Source organism: Chiloscyllium plagiosum, unplaced genomic scaffold (assembly GCF_037043375.1).
Source record: "Chiloscyllium plagiosum isolate Xiang-an unplaced genomic scaffold, Cpla_swu_hap1 HiC_scaffold_27, whole genome shotgun sequence".
In the NCBI taxonomy this organism is placed as follows: Eukaryota; Metazoa; Chordata; class Chondrichthyes; order Orectolobiformes; family Hemiscylliidae; genus Chiloscyllium; species Chiloscyllium plagiosum.
This window is the reverse complement of record NW_028270165.1, coordinates 59457439-59470004: the sequence shown is the minus strand read 5'-3', so window position 1 is coordinate 59470004 and position 12566 is coordinate 59457439. Positions and strand designations below refer to the sequence as shown.

The 12566-nt window shown below is 47.5% G+C and overlaps 1 non-coding gene across 1 annotated transcript; it reads right to left on the bottom strand.

Annotated features, from left to right (window-relative positions):
* Positions 1 to 7003: 7003 nt before the first annotated feature.
* On the bottom strand, positions 7004 to 7075 carry trnaw-cca (transfer RNA tryptophan (anticodon CCA)). Its single transcript has one exon. It is a non-coding gene; the product is annotated as a tRNA-Trp (tRNA).
* Positions 7076 to 12566: the final 5491 nt, after the last annotated feature.

Genomic DNA, 12566 nt, shown 5'->3' with positions numbered 1-12566 from the left:
CCCATAGTGCCAAGGCACTTTCCTCTGCAACCGCCGAATGTGTCATACCTGCTCATTTATCTGCTCCCTCCTGAATATCCAAGGGCTCAAACATACCTGCCAGGTGAAGCAGCACTTTTGCCACAACCTAGTCCACTGCATTCGCTGCTCACAGTGTCGTTTCCCCAATGTAGCATGAAGCATAAACTGGGTGACTGCTTCGCAGAACATCCCGGTTCTGCCCGCAGAAATAAAGGCCCTCACCTTACGGTTGCCTGCCACTTTAACACATCACCCTGTTCCCTGGCCAACATGTCTGTCTCAGGCTGGCAGCAGTCTTCTCGCTCCAGATGAAAGAACAACACCTCATTTTCCACTTGGAGACCTTACAGCCCTCCGGTCTTCAATATCGAGTTCCATAACTTTAGGGCCTGAACTCCCCCATGTCCTTGACCCCTACCACACAAACGACTCCTTGTTATCACCTCGTCTGCTATGACACACTACGTATTGTTAGCCGCTAACAGTCTCCATTAACAGTTATTCGCCCTCTCACGCGGATCGTTATTCACTCCTACGTCCTTCCTATTGTTCTCTCTCTGAGCTGGCGGCAAACACAGCAATGTACATCGGAGACTCTGAGCCAGCTGAAACTTGCTCAGTATGAAGTACATACCACGTTGCTGCAAGAATTGCAAGCGGAGAGATAGAAAGATGCTGAAGCGCTTCTGTGCTGTTTCCTCCGGCATTTATAGTGATCTGTATTAGATTAGATTACTTACAGTGTGTAAGCAGGCCCTTCGGCCCAACAAGTCCACACCGACCCGCCCAGACCCATTCCCCTACATTTACCGCTGCACCTGACACTACGGGCAATTATTTTTTTAGCATGGCCAATTCACCTGACCTGCACATCTTTGTGACTGTGGGAGGAAACCGGAGCACCCGGAGGAAACCCACGCAGACATGGGGAGAACGTGCAAACTCCACACAGTCAGTTACCTGAGGCAGGAATTGAACCCGGGTCTCTGGCGCTGTGAGGCAGCAGTGCGAACCACTGTACCGCCGTGCCACGGCCGGTTGTTAGTTCCAGCTCTCTGCTGCAGTGGCCGGTATATTGGGTCCAGGTCGATGTGCTTGTTGATAGAATCTGTGGATGAGTGCCACGCCTCTAGGAATTCCCTGGCTGTTCTCTGTTTTGGCTTGTCCTATAATAGTAGTGTTGTCCCAGTAAAACTCATGTTGCTTGTCATCTGAGAGAGATCCCGGGTTCAAATCGCCGTTTCGGACGTGAATGACAAGACGGTCCGCATGTCAGAAACCGCATCCCGGGGACAGAATGACAAGCAGATGTTCTGAAAACTCTTTGCTGCTGGCAATTCTTGGAGCAATGTGAAATGTACTTCTCACTGAGCAAATTTCAGCTGGCTTAGAGTCTCCAGTGTACATTGCTCTCTTTCCCGCCAGCTCTTTCCTTTTCACTCAATGTCGGCTTCAGCAGCTTTCCCGTATAACGGCGCACTGTTGTGCACCTCGCCTTCTCATCTGCTTCCCAAAAAACTTCGACGTAAATATTTCACATTGATGCACAGGCCCAATGTGCACAGTTGAGATGACACACTCGTGGAGGTCTGAGGGGTCTTCTCCTGTTCTCTGTACCCTATGTTGAGGAGGGCAATGCTTGTCACTGGTCACTCCGGTGTCAGAGAAAAGTTTAGAAAGAAAACAGTTTAATTTTCTGCCAGTAGAGAGGGCCCGGTTCCTGGGGACGGGCAAACGGCAGCAGAGAGACAGAATGAGAAGCAGCTGTTCATAGAGTCATAGAGATGTACAGCATGGAAACAGACCCTTCGGTCCAACCCGTCCATGTCGATCAGATATCCCACCTCAATCTCGTCCCACCTGTCAGCACCCAGCCCATATACCTCCAAACCCTTCCTATTCATATATCCATCCAAACGCCACTTAAATGTTGCAATTGTAGCAGCCTCCGCCACTTTCTCTGGCAGCTCATTCCATACACGCACCACCCTCTGCGTGAAAATGTTACCCCTTAGGTCTCTCTTATATCTTACCCCTCTCACCCTAAATCTATGCCCTCCAGTTCTTGACTCCCCGACCCCAGGGAAAGGACTTTGCCTATTTATCCTATCCATGCCCCTCATAATTTTGTAAACTTCCATAAAGTCACCCTTCAGCCTCCGACATTCCAAAGAAAACAGCCCCTGCCTGTTCAATGTCAACTATACTTCACTCTGAGCAAGACTCAGCTGGTTCAAGAGGTAGAGCGGGGGCGCAGGCGCTCTGTCTTTGTGGCTCGTTGGTCTAGGAGGATGATTCTCGCTTTGGGTCTGCGGACGTGCGAGAAATCCCGGGTTCAAATTCCGGACGAGCCCGCGTTTCATGACTTGTGCAAACGTGCCTGTTCAATTTTCTCAAAAAGCACCTTCGTTAAACGAGTTTGGGCTCCCTGGCGTACCAATGGGACAGAAAGCAGCGAAGTGAAATGATTGGCGATACCGTTGAATAGGTTGACGTGAGTGGTGCGGTGTTTGAGGGCTGTCAGCGATGAGGGTCGATTGGAAATTTGGGACAGCTCTCTTCGGAGAACAGAAGTTTGAAATCTGGCCCCATTGAAGCTTGCGAAGTCTAGACAGAGAAAGTAATGTAGTCAAAATGCTCCCACGCTTGAAAGGATCGGCAACGATTCGGCAGAGTTTTAAAGTTAGAAAAAGTTTATATTTACAAAGCCTCCATACGTCTGCGCAACACCATACAAGACGACAGCAGTTGAGATCTTTGACATCAGTCTCGAACGTGCATGCCACGCTCCCGACGAAAGGCTGAAGGGACCTGTGGAAATGGGCGGGCATAAGAGCAGAGTGGCGCAGCGGGAGCGTGCTGGGCCCATAACCCAGAGGTCGATGGATAGAAACCATCCTCTGCTATTGTTCAGTGTCTCCTTGAGCGACTTTTCTTTGTGATGGCTCTCTGTTCAGCATTGAGATTTCCTGCGTGTCTGAATGCCCCGTATCATACCGATACTGTCGCGAAACTCACACCGTTCAAGTAACGTGCGTTTGGAGGTCTGAGTGGTCTTCTGTTCTTCGTCGGTTTCCTATGAACTGAATCGCAAACCCACTTCTCTGAGATGCCAGTGAGCTGAGACGCATACCTTGTGGTTTCGTGCCTTCCCTGTCATAATTCGCCTCGCCGGTTTGGACGTGAATGACAAGAGGATCAGCATGTCAGAAACGGTATCACCATTCAGACACAGCCCCTTAGTATTCGGACAGATATCACTCATTGTGAATCACCTCAGAGAGAGACACGTGGCAGAGAGTCGTCGTGGACACGATGGGCTGGACCGCCTCTGTCGGCGGGGGAATGCTGCTACGTGTTTATGCCGTCCCGCTGCCTGTCTATGGGACAGAGAGGCTGAGGGAGCGACAATGGTTCATTTAACCGTCCCTTCCGTGTTGGACTGCCTGCAGTCCCGCAGCTCAGGGCCGTGGGGATGACTCTCAGTGAGTGAAGGTTTCACTCGGATTCTCTTCATCTGGGGCACTTAGGCTCAGATGTTAACTGCTGCACGGTCGCAGCGATGAAAGCGATGCCCACTTTGCGAGAGATTTTCTGTAAGATTGCTGCGTGAAGACGAATTCTGAACACCAAGCAGGCTGCACAACAATGTACTCATATGAATCTATTTGAGGGAAGAGTCCTCGGTGTCCATTTCTCTCTGCCCCGCCAGCACAGCATCTTTCTATCTCTCCGATAACAGACGTTTGGAGGAAATTCACAATCAAAGTTACTCACTTCCCACTCATTAGATTACTTACAGTGTGGAAACAGGCCCTTCGGCCCAACAAGTCCACACTGACCCGCCGAAGCCCAACTCACCCATACCCCTACATTTACCCCTTACCTAACACTACGGGGAATGCAGCATGACCAATTCACCTGACCTGCACATCTTTGGACTGTGGGAGGAAACCGGAGCACCCGGAGGAAACCCACGCAGACACGGGGAGAACCTGCAAACTCCACACAGTCAGTCGCCTGAGGCGGGAATTTAACTCGGGTCTCTAGCGCTGTGAGGCAGCAGTGCTAACCACTGTGCCACCGTGCCGCCCACAAAGTGTAAGTGATACCTCTCACCCCAAGGGATTGGGAGTTAAAGAGCAGAAGAGCGAATGGACTCTTCCCTCCCTCCAGAAAAGCGTACAAGTAGAAACAAATTGGTTTAATTATCCGCAAGTGGAGATAGACCAGTTCCTGGGGATGAGACAAATATCAGCGCCCCGGGGACAGAATGACAAGCAGATGTTCTGGAAACACTTTGCTGCTTGCAATTCTTGGAGCAATGTGGAATGTATTTCACACTGAGCAAGTTTCAGCTGGCTCAGAGTCTCTCGTGTACATTGCTCTCTGAGTTTATATTTGCACATCGGCGACATGTCTGCACAACAGCACATGACACTACAGCAGTGAAGATCTTTTGATGTCATTCTCGAACAGGCAAGTCACACGCCAGGTGAAAAGCTGAATACTTCTCTGGAAAAGCTACCGTGCAATTCAGGAGAATGGTACAGCGGGTGCATGCTGGGATCATAACCCAGAAGCGAAACCATTTTCTCCTACTCACTTAATGTCTTTAGTAGCTTTCCCGTATAACGGCGCTCTGTTCTTTTCCTTGCCATGTCATTTGTTTCCTAAAACTTCGGGTATCTGAGCTCAATATATCACATCGATACACAAGTGAAATTTACACAGTTGCGCTGGCACCCTTGTGGAGCTCTGAGTTGTCTTGTCCTGGTCTCTGTCGGTGTGTCCTGATCTCATGTGAAACCTCTTCTCTCAGACGGCAATGAACCGGTGAAGTTGAAACACATGACTTGCTGTTTTAGTCCATTTCCCGCAGTAAAGAAACGAACGGTGTAAGAAAAGACTTCCTGCAGGATTGTTGTGTTAAGACAAATTCTGAGCACCAAGCAGGCTGCACAAAAATGCACTGATATCAATTTACCTGAGGGAAGAGTCTCCGGTGTCCATTTCTCTCTGTCCCGACAGCACAGCATCTTTCTATCTCTCCGTTAACAGGACCTTTGGAACAAGTTCAAAGTTGCCCATTTCCTACGCATGTCTGTAACTGACTTCTCCTGCCTCACGTAATAGTGTGAGAGAGCAGAAGAGTGAATGGGCTCTGCCTTCCACCAGCACAGCTTGCAAGTAGAAACGAAATGGTTCAATTATCCACCAGTGGAGAGAGCCCGGTCACTGGGGACAGGAAAAACAGCAGCGTCCTGGGAGCAGGGAGACAGATTGAGAAGCAGGTGTTCTTGAAACTCTTCCCTTCTTGCAATTCTGGGAGCAATGTACAATGTATTTCATACTGAGCAAGTCTCAGCTGCTTCCGGAGGTGGCTGCACCCATGGCTGGTGGCTCGTTAGTCTGGGATATGATTCTAGCTTTGGGTCTTCGAGCATATGCAGCCGTGTGAGAATTCCCGGGTTCCAATCCCAGGTGAACCATCATTCCTTAAATTGACCTGAGCAAAAATACCTGATGAATTTTCTCAAAAAGCCGCTTCGTTAAATAAGATCGGACTGCCTGAATTAGGGACGGCGCAGAGCTGCCATTGCAGTGAACACGGCGAAGGGAAACACTTGTTCAAAGTGAGAACAAGAATTGCAGATGTTTCGCCCGCGCAATCCGAGTCTGAATGAATCCTCCACCTGTATTACGCTCAATTCTGAAGGTGATACTTCAGGAAGCGGGGAAGTGAAGTGATTGCAGACGGCGCTGAACAGGTTAACGTGAATGATACCGTCCTGAGGAATGTCAGCAATGAAGGGAGATTGGAAAGTTTGGGGCAGCTCTCTTTGGAGAACTGGTCTGATTGAAGTTTTTCACGTCATGAGGGTTTTAGACAGAGGAAATAATGCAGTGAAAATGCTCCCAGGCCTGAAAGGAGCGAGAAGGATTTGGCAGAGATTTAAAGTCATCAGGAAAATAAGTAAAAGTGACATTAGGAAGACAGTTTTCGCACAGGGAGTGGGGTCAGTAAGTCGCTGTCTGACAGTGACAAAGAGGCAGATTCAATGGACACAAAAGGGAATTCGGTGGGCATGTTCAATGTAACAATGTGCAGATTTACAGGGAGAAGGCGACAGAATGAGACACTTATTTACATATTGTGTTGAACCAGCAGAGCTAAGGTGGGCTGCGTAGCCTCAGTCTGCGCTGTCACACATTTCGTGTTTCTGAGTGAAATCGGAGTTGGACCAACAGAACGTGGGAAATTTGACAACGGGTATATTGTGCCCAACAGGATACTCCATCACAGCAATGAAGGTGTTTTGACATCATTCTCAAAGGTACATGACACAATGCAGATTCAAAACCGAGCATTCCTTTGAATCACGGAGTAATTTGTTTACAGTTATTCAGTTGAGGTGAGCGGAGTTGCGCATTGTGAACCACTCCAGTTGATAGGTCGAAGCCGTTTTCTCCTGTGTGATAGTCCCACCAGCACTCCAATTTGCTGTGCTTCCAGTCAGTAGATGCAGCTCACTACCCCATACTGATACACGGGCCACGGTGACCCAGCTGTGGTGACAAGCTTGTGAATGTCTGAGTGCTCTTCTCCTGTCCTCTGTCTGGTTGCTATGATCCGAATCATCAAACCTCTCTTCTCCGAGATAGGAATAAACTGGTGAAGTGAAACACATCAATTGCGGTGTGTTCCATGTGCAGGAGGCCCTGCAGTAATTCCCCACGCTGTTTCACACAGCAGCATCCTCTCGGTGAATTACGCTTGGCAAAAAAATCGATTGAACCAAATCAGTGTCCGCCACTGGATTTTACTGACACCGTTTATAAAGTTTAGGCTCACCGTTAATGTGGAGAGAGGCCGTCAGACGAGAGTGATTGAACGTTTCCGCAAAGAAGATTTGGCTCAACAGATATTCGGAGCAAACGTACTCATTTATTGATTTGAAATGTAAAAAGTTGACGTTAGTGAGCCTGACGTGATTTGAACACGCAACCTTCTGATCTGGAGTCAGACGCGCTACCGTTGCGCCACAAGCTCACGCATACCCAGCCCCCTCTATTCATGCTTAAGGGAAGTGATCGCACTGCAATAATTTTACGTTGTGAGAAACAAGGGAGATCAACAGTTCATGTCTGTTCTGTCTCTCCCTCCTCTCCTTCTGTCTCTCGAAACAATTTCCAACTCTACCTCAATAAAAAGGAGAAAGAACTGTGGATGCTGTGTATAAGAAACAAAAAACAGGAGTTGCCGGTGACCCTTCCACAGAACTGATGGTGATTGGGAAAACGTTGGTTTATATGCAGGAGATAGTGTGTGTGGAAGGGACGAGGATACTATGGGTTTCAGGCCCTAGAATTATTGAATTCGATATTGGGACCAGATGGATGTATGGTCCCCAAGTGTAATATTCGGTGCTCTTCGTTCTGCAGGTGCTGAGCTTCGCTGGAACACTACAGCAAACCTGAGACAGAGATGTTGGCCAGGGAACAGGGTGGGGTGTGGAATTGGCAGGCAACTGGAAGCTCAGGGTCTTTTTTGCAGGCAGAACGTAGATGTTTTGTGCAGCAGTCACCCAGTTTATGCTTCGTTTTCCCCAATGTAGATGAGACCACATTATGAGCAGCAAATGCAGTAGACTGGGTTGTGGGAAGTGCAGGTAAAGTGCTGCTTCACCTGGAAGGCAAGTTTGGGCCCTTGGATAGTGAGGAGGGAGCAAGTAAATGGGCTGGTGTCACACATTCGGCAGTTACAGGGGAAAGTGCCGTCGGACTATTGGGGTGGGAATGGGGTTAGGGTTGATGGGAATGAATAAAGAGTGGACACAAGGTATAACTCCTGCCCATTTACCTGTCTGCCAAATATAGGAATTTGTTAAGTGTGTCCAAGGACATTTTCTAATTCACAATGTGGATGTACATACTGGCGAGGGTGCAAAACCTAAGGGCCAGCAACTATAATTCTATGAACATTAGAATAGTGATTGAAAATAATATATCAGATCTAAAAGTTGAAGTTCTAAATTGGAGGAAGACTCAGGTATTAGGCAAGATCTTTCAAAAGCTGATTGGGGGCAGATGTTCGCAGGTTAAAGGACTGCTGGAAAATGGGAAGCCTTCAAATATGAGATAACAAGAGTCCAGACACAGTATATTCCTGATTCGGAGATGCTGGTGTTGGACTGGGGTGGACAAAGTTAAAAATCACACAACACCAGGTTATAGTCCAACAGATTTACTTGGAAGCACACAAGCTTTTGGAGCGATGGTCCTTCATCTGGTGATTGTCTGATGTAGACTATATTCCTGTTAGGGTGAAAGGAAAGGCTGGTAGGTTGGGGAATGCTGGATGACTAGAGAAAATGAGATATTGGTTAAGATAAAGAAGGATGCACATATCAGGTATTGGCAGAGAGATCGAGTGAATCCTTAGAGTATAAAGGCAGTATGAGCATACTTAAGAGGGATATCATGAGGGCAAAAAGGGGACATGAGGTAGCCTTGGCAAATAGAGTCATGGATAATCCAAAGGGATTTTATAAATACATTAAGGACAAAAGGATAACAAGGGAGAGAATACGGCCCCTCAAAGATCAGCAAGGCGGCCTTTATGTGGAGCTGCAGTAGATGGGGCGGGGGGTGCGGGATACTGAACGGATATTGTGCACCAGTGTTTACTGTGGAGAAGGGCATGCAATATATAGAATGTGAGAAAGTAGATGGTGACATGTTGAAAAAATGCCCATATTACAGATGAGAAATTGCTGGATATCTTGATATGCATAAAAGTGGATAAATCCCAAGGACCTGATCAGGAGTACCCTCGAACTCCATGGGAAACTGGGGAAGTGATTGCTGGGCCTCTTACTGAGATATTTGTATCATTAATAGTCACAGCTGAGGGGCCGGAAGGCTAGAGGGTGGCTAACGTGTTGCCACTATTTAAGAAAGGTGGTAAGGAAAAGCCAGGAAACTATAGACCAGTGAACCTGACATCCGTGATGGGCAAGTTTTTGGAGAGAATCCTAAGAGACAGGATTTACATGTATTTGGAAAGGCAAGAATTGATTAGGGATAGTCAGCATGGCTTTCTGCTTGGGAAATCATGTCTCATGAACATGATTGGGTTTTTTGAAGAAGTAACAAAGTGGATTGATGAGGGCAGAGCGATGGACTTGATCTCTCTGGACTTCAGGAAGGCGTTCATCAAGGTTCCTCATGGGAGAGTGGTGAGCAAGGTTTAATCTCATGGCATGCAGGGACAACTAGCCATTTGGATACAGAACTGGCTAGAAGGCAGAAGACAGAGGGTGGTGATGGAGGGTTGCTTTTCAGACTGAAGGCCTGTGACCAATGGTGTGTCACAAGGATTGATGCTGGGTCCGCTACTTTTTGTCATTTATATAAATGATTTGTATGTAAACGGAGGAGGTATAGTTAGCAAGTTTGTAGATGACACCAAAATTGAAGGCGAAGTGGACAGTAAAGAAGGTTACCTCAGATCACAACGGGACCTTGTGCAGATGGGCCAATGGGCTGAGGAATGGCAGTTGGAGGTTAATGTAGATAAATATGAGGTGCTGCATTTTGGAAAAACAAATCAGAGCAGGACTTTTACACTTAATGGTAAGTTCCTTGGAAGTGTTGCTGAACAAAGAGACCTTGGAGTTCAGGTTGAAAGTTCCTTAAAAGTAGAGACGCAGGCAGATTGGATAGTAAAGAAGGCGTTTGGTGTGCTTTCCTTTGTTGGTCAGAGCATCGAGGATAGATGTTCGGAGCTCATGTTGCCACTGTACAGAACAGTGGTCAGGCCACGTTTGGAATATTGCATGTAATTTTGGTCTGCTTCCTATCGGAAAGATGTTGTGAAACTAGAAAAGGTGCAGAAAATATTTACAAGGATGTTGCCAGGGGTGGAGGTTGGAGGGTAGGAAGGTTACTATGAATCTGTAATACTGCATTTCCCGCGGCCGGAGTTTTCCCACGGCACAAAGGAGGTTTGCTAAAGTATATTTAAACCCCTTGCTTTGCTTGGACTCAAACTGCATTGACTTGGAGGAGAGTTGGATTTGCAAAGTGTCCTCCCCTCCACACGTGCCTCAACTGCAGGACAGCTGTCCAGCCCGCCCTCCATTGTTGACGTCACAATGCGGATGCAGCCCTGTCAGTTTCAGAGTGAAACTCCTTCCCTCTGGGCAACATCTGGGAGCCAAGCAATGTCTCCCCCTTTCCATATACCATCCTCCAGCAGCCAGGGGAAAGGGGATGTCGGGGTGGGTGAAACATTGTTCACTTGTCGCAAGTGGAGTGAATCCAGGGAGGGAGCAGACACTCCAAAGGTGCTCAAATACTTTCTATCTCTCTTAAAGCTATTTTCCTTGTGTATTCCCTCAGTTTGGCACGTATACAGTTTGCACCCTAGAAAAGGATTGCTCCTTTCCTCATGTTCACAACTAAAAGGTTAAATTCACAAGGAACTGAGCAGCATTTACGGGATTGGCACATTGCTCAAAAAATGTAAGACGCCTGGGGCCTGTGGGTTGTTGGTCTAGAGGTGTGATTATTGCTTCGGGCCTTCTGTTGCGTGGGCATGCGAGAGATCCCGGGTTCAAATCCCGGACGACCCCTTGTTTCTTATACTGCCTTGTGCAAAAACGGCCAGTCGATACTCTCAAAAAGCAGCTTCATTAAACGAGATCCGACTGCCTGAGTCAGGGATGGGGCAGAGCTCCCGTTACAATGAACGCGGCAAGGGCAGCACTTACTCAAAGCGAAAACGCGTTTTACTTCACACAGAGGGTGGTGGGCGTTTGGAACGCGTTGCCAGCAGAGGTGGTCGAGGCAGGCACGGTCGATTCATGAAAGATGCATCTGGATAAATGCATGAGTGGGTGGGGAGTAGAGGGATACAGATGCTGAGGAATTGACCGACAGGTTCAGACAGTACATTTGGATCGGCTCAGGCGTGAAGGGCCTGTTCCTGGGCTGTAAACTTTCTTTGTTCTTTGTTCAATATGGTGGAAATCTGATACTGTTGGCTGTTGTAAAAGTTTCTTTGTAATTATTATTCACCTTCTAATGTAGTAATGGAGTTACGTCCTTTTTTTGTCATAATATTTTTATTTAATAGGTCAGCAGGAAGTCATTCAGCAATTTTACTGCCTTTCTTTTCTCAAGCAGCATTAACATTTCATTTTCATATCCTTGATTCAGCTCCATTTCCAGCATCTTTGTAGGCAGTTTGTTCCATGTTATTGTCACTGAAATGAACTTTTCCTCCATGCACAGCCCAGGCTATCTGGCTGCATGAGTGTTTTCAGGTTTCTGTGGCCTGGATAATATGTGATCAGCAGACATCTCGCAATCTACAGGAATTGCCACCAATGTTATGTTCATTAACTGTACTGACAGTGAACACTTATTTTGTGATTTTTCTTTGTAGGAAGACGTGCAGAAAGAAATCTTATAGCAAATGATACATCAACTTCTGACAGCCACTTGATTCATTGGGACTTGAATATCAGCAATCATTCCAATCAAGAAGGCATGTTTGCTTTTTTTTGTTTGAGAGATTTTGGACAGTCCTGTGGCAGGAAGAATACTGAGACACCGAGTGAGGGAGATTCAGTGCGTTGACTGTGAAAAGTGCTTCAAACCATTTACTAAGCTTGGAGGAATCAAAGTCTCACCCCTCAAGGTGGGAAAGGCTATGTACCCGTTCTGTTTGTAATTTCAATTCCAGAGCAACACAAGGAAAGCTCCCTCCAAAGGGGAAACCTTGGAAATGTGGGGTCTGTGGGAATGGATTCCCTTCCCCATCCCTGCTGGAAACCCACAGACGCATTCACACCGGGAGAGGCCATTCACCTGCTCAGTGTGTAGGAAGGGCTTCAGTCGGATCAGCCATCTGCAGACGCATGAGTGAGTCCACAAGTGAGAGAAGCCATTCACGTGCCCCATGTGTGGCAGGGGTTTCACTCAGTCAGCTGCACTGCTGACCCACCAGTGGGTCCACACCGGAGAGAGGCCATTCACCTGCTGTCAGTGCCGGGAGGGCTTCACCTGCTCCTCCCACCTGCGGAGGCACCAGTGCGTTCACGCGCCATCGCAGGGGGATTGAAGGAGCGGTGGCCGAGCGCCAAGTGCTTATGCACGAAACGTCGATTCTCCTGCTCCTTGGATGCTGTCGGACCTGCTGTACTTTTCCAGCACCACACTCTCGACTCTGATCTCCAGCATCTGCATTTTTCACCTTCTCCTCGAGAGCAAGGTTGGACTTGTCTTTTATTCACTCATTCACTCCTTACAGCCTGTCCTTTGTTGTGGCCTATCTGCACATACATCAATGCAAGTTTCAGAAAGATTTGTGCAGCTTTTTTTTTGAAAAAAAATAACATTCTTCCCGACTGTAACGAAGTTTCTGAATATATGGTTTTAGTTATTCTCAATTTTAAAAATCAGCTATTTCTCACATGCCGTGTTTCCCAGGTAAAGTCATCACCATCCATTCTCTCTCTTCCCTGAGAAAGACT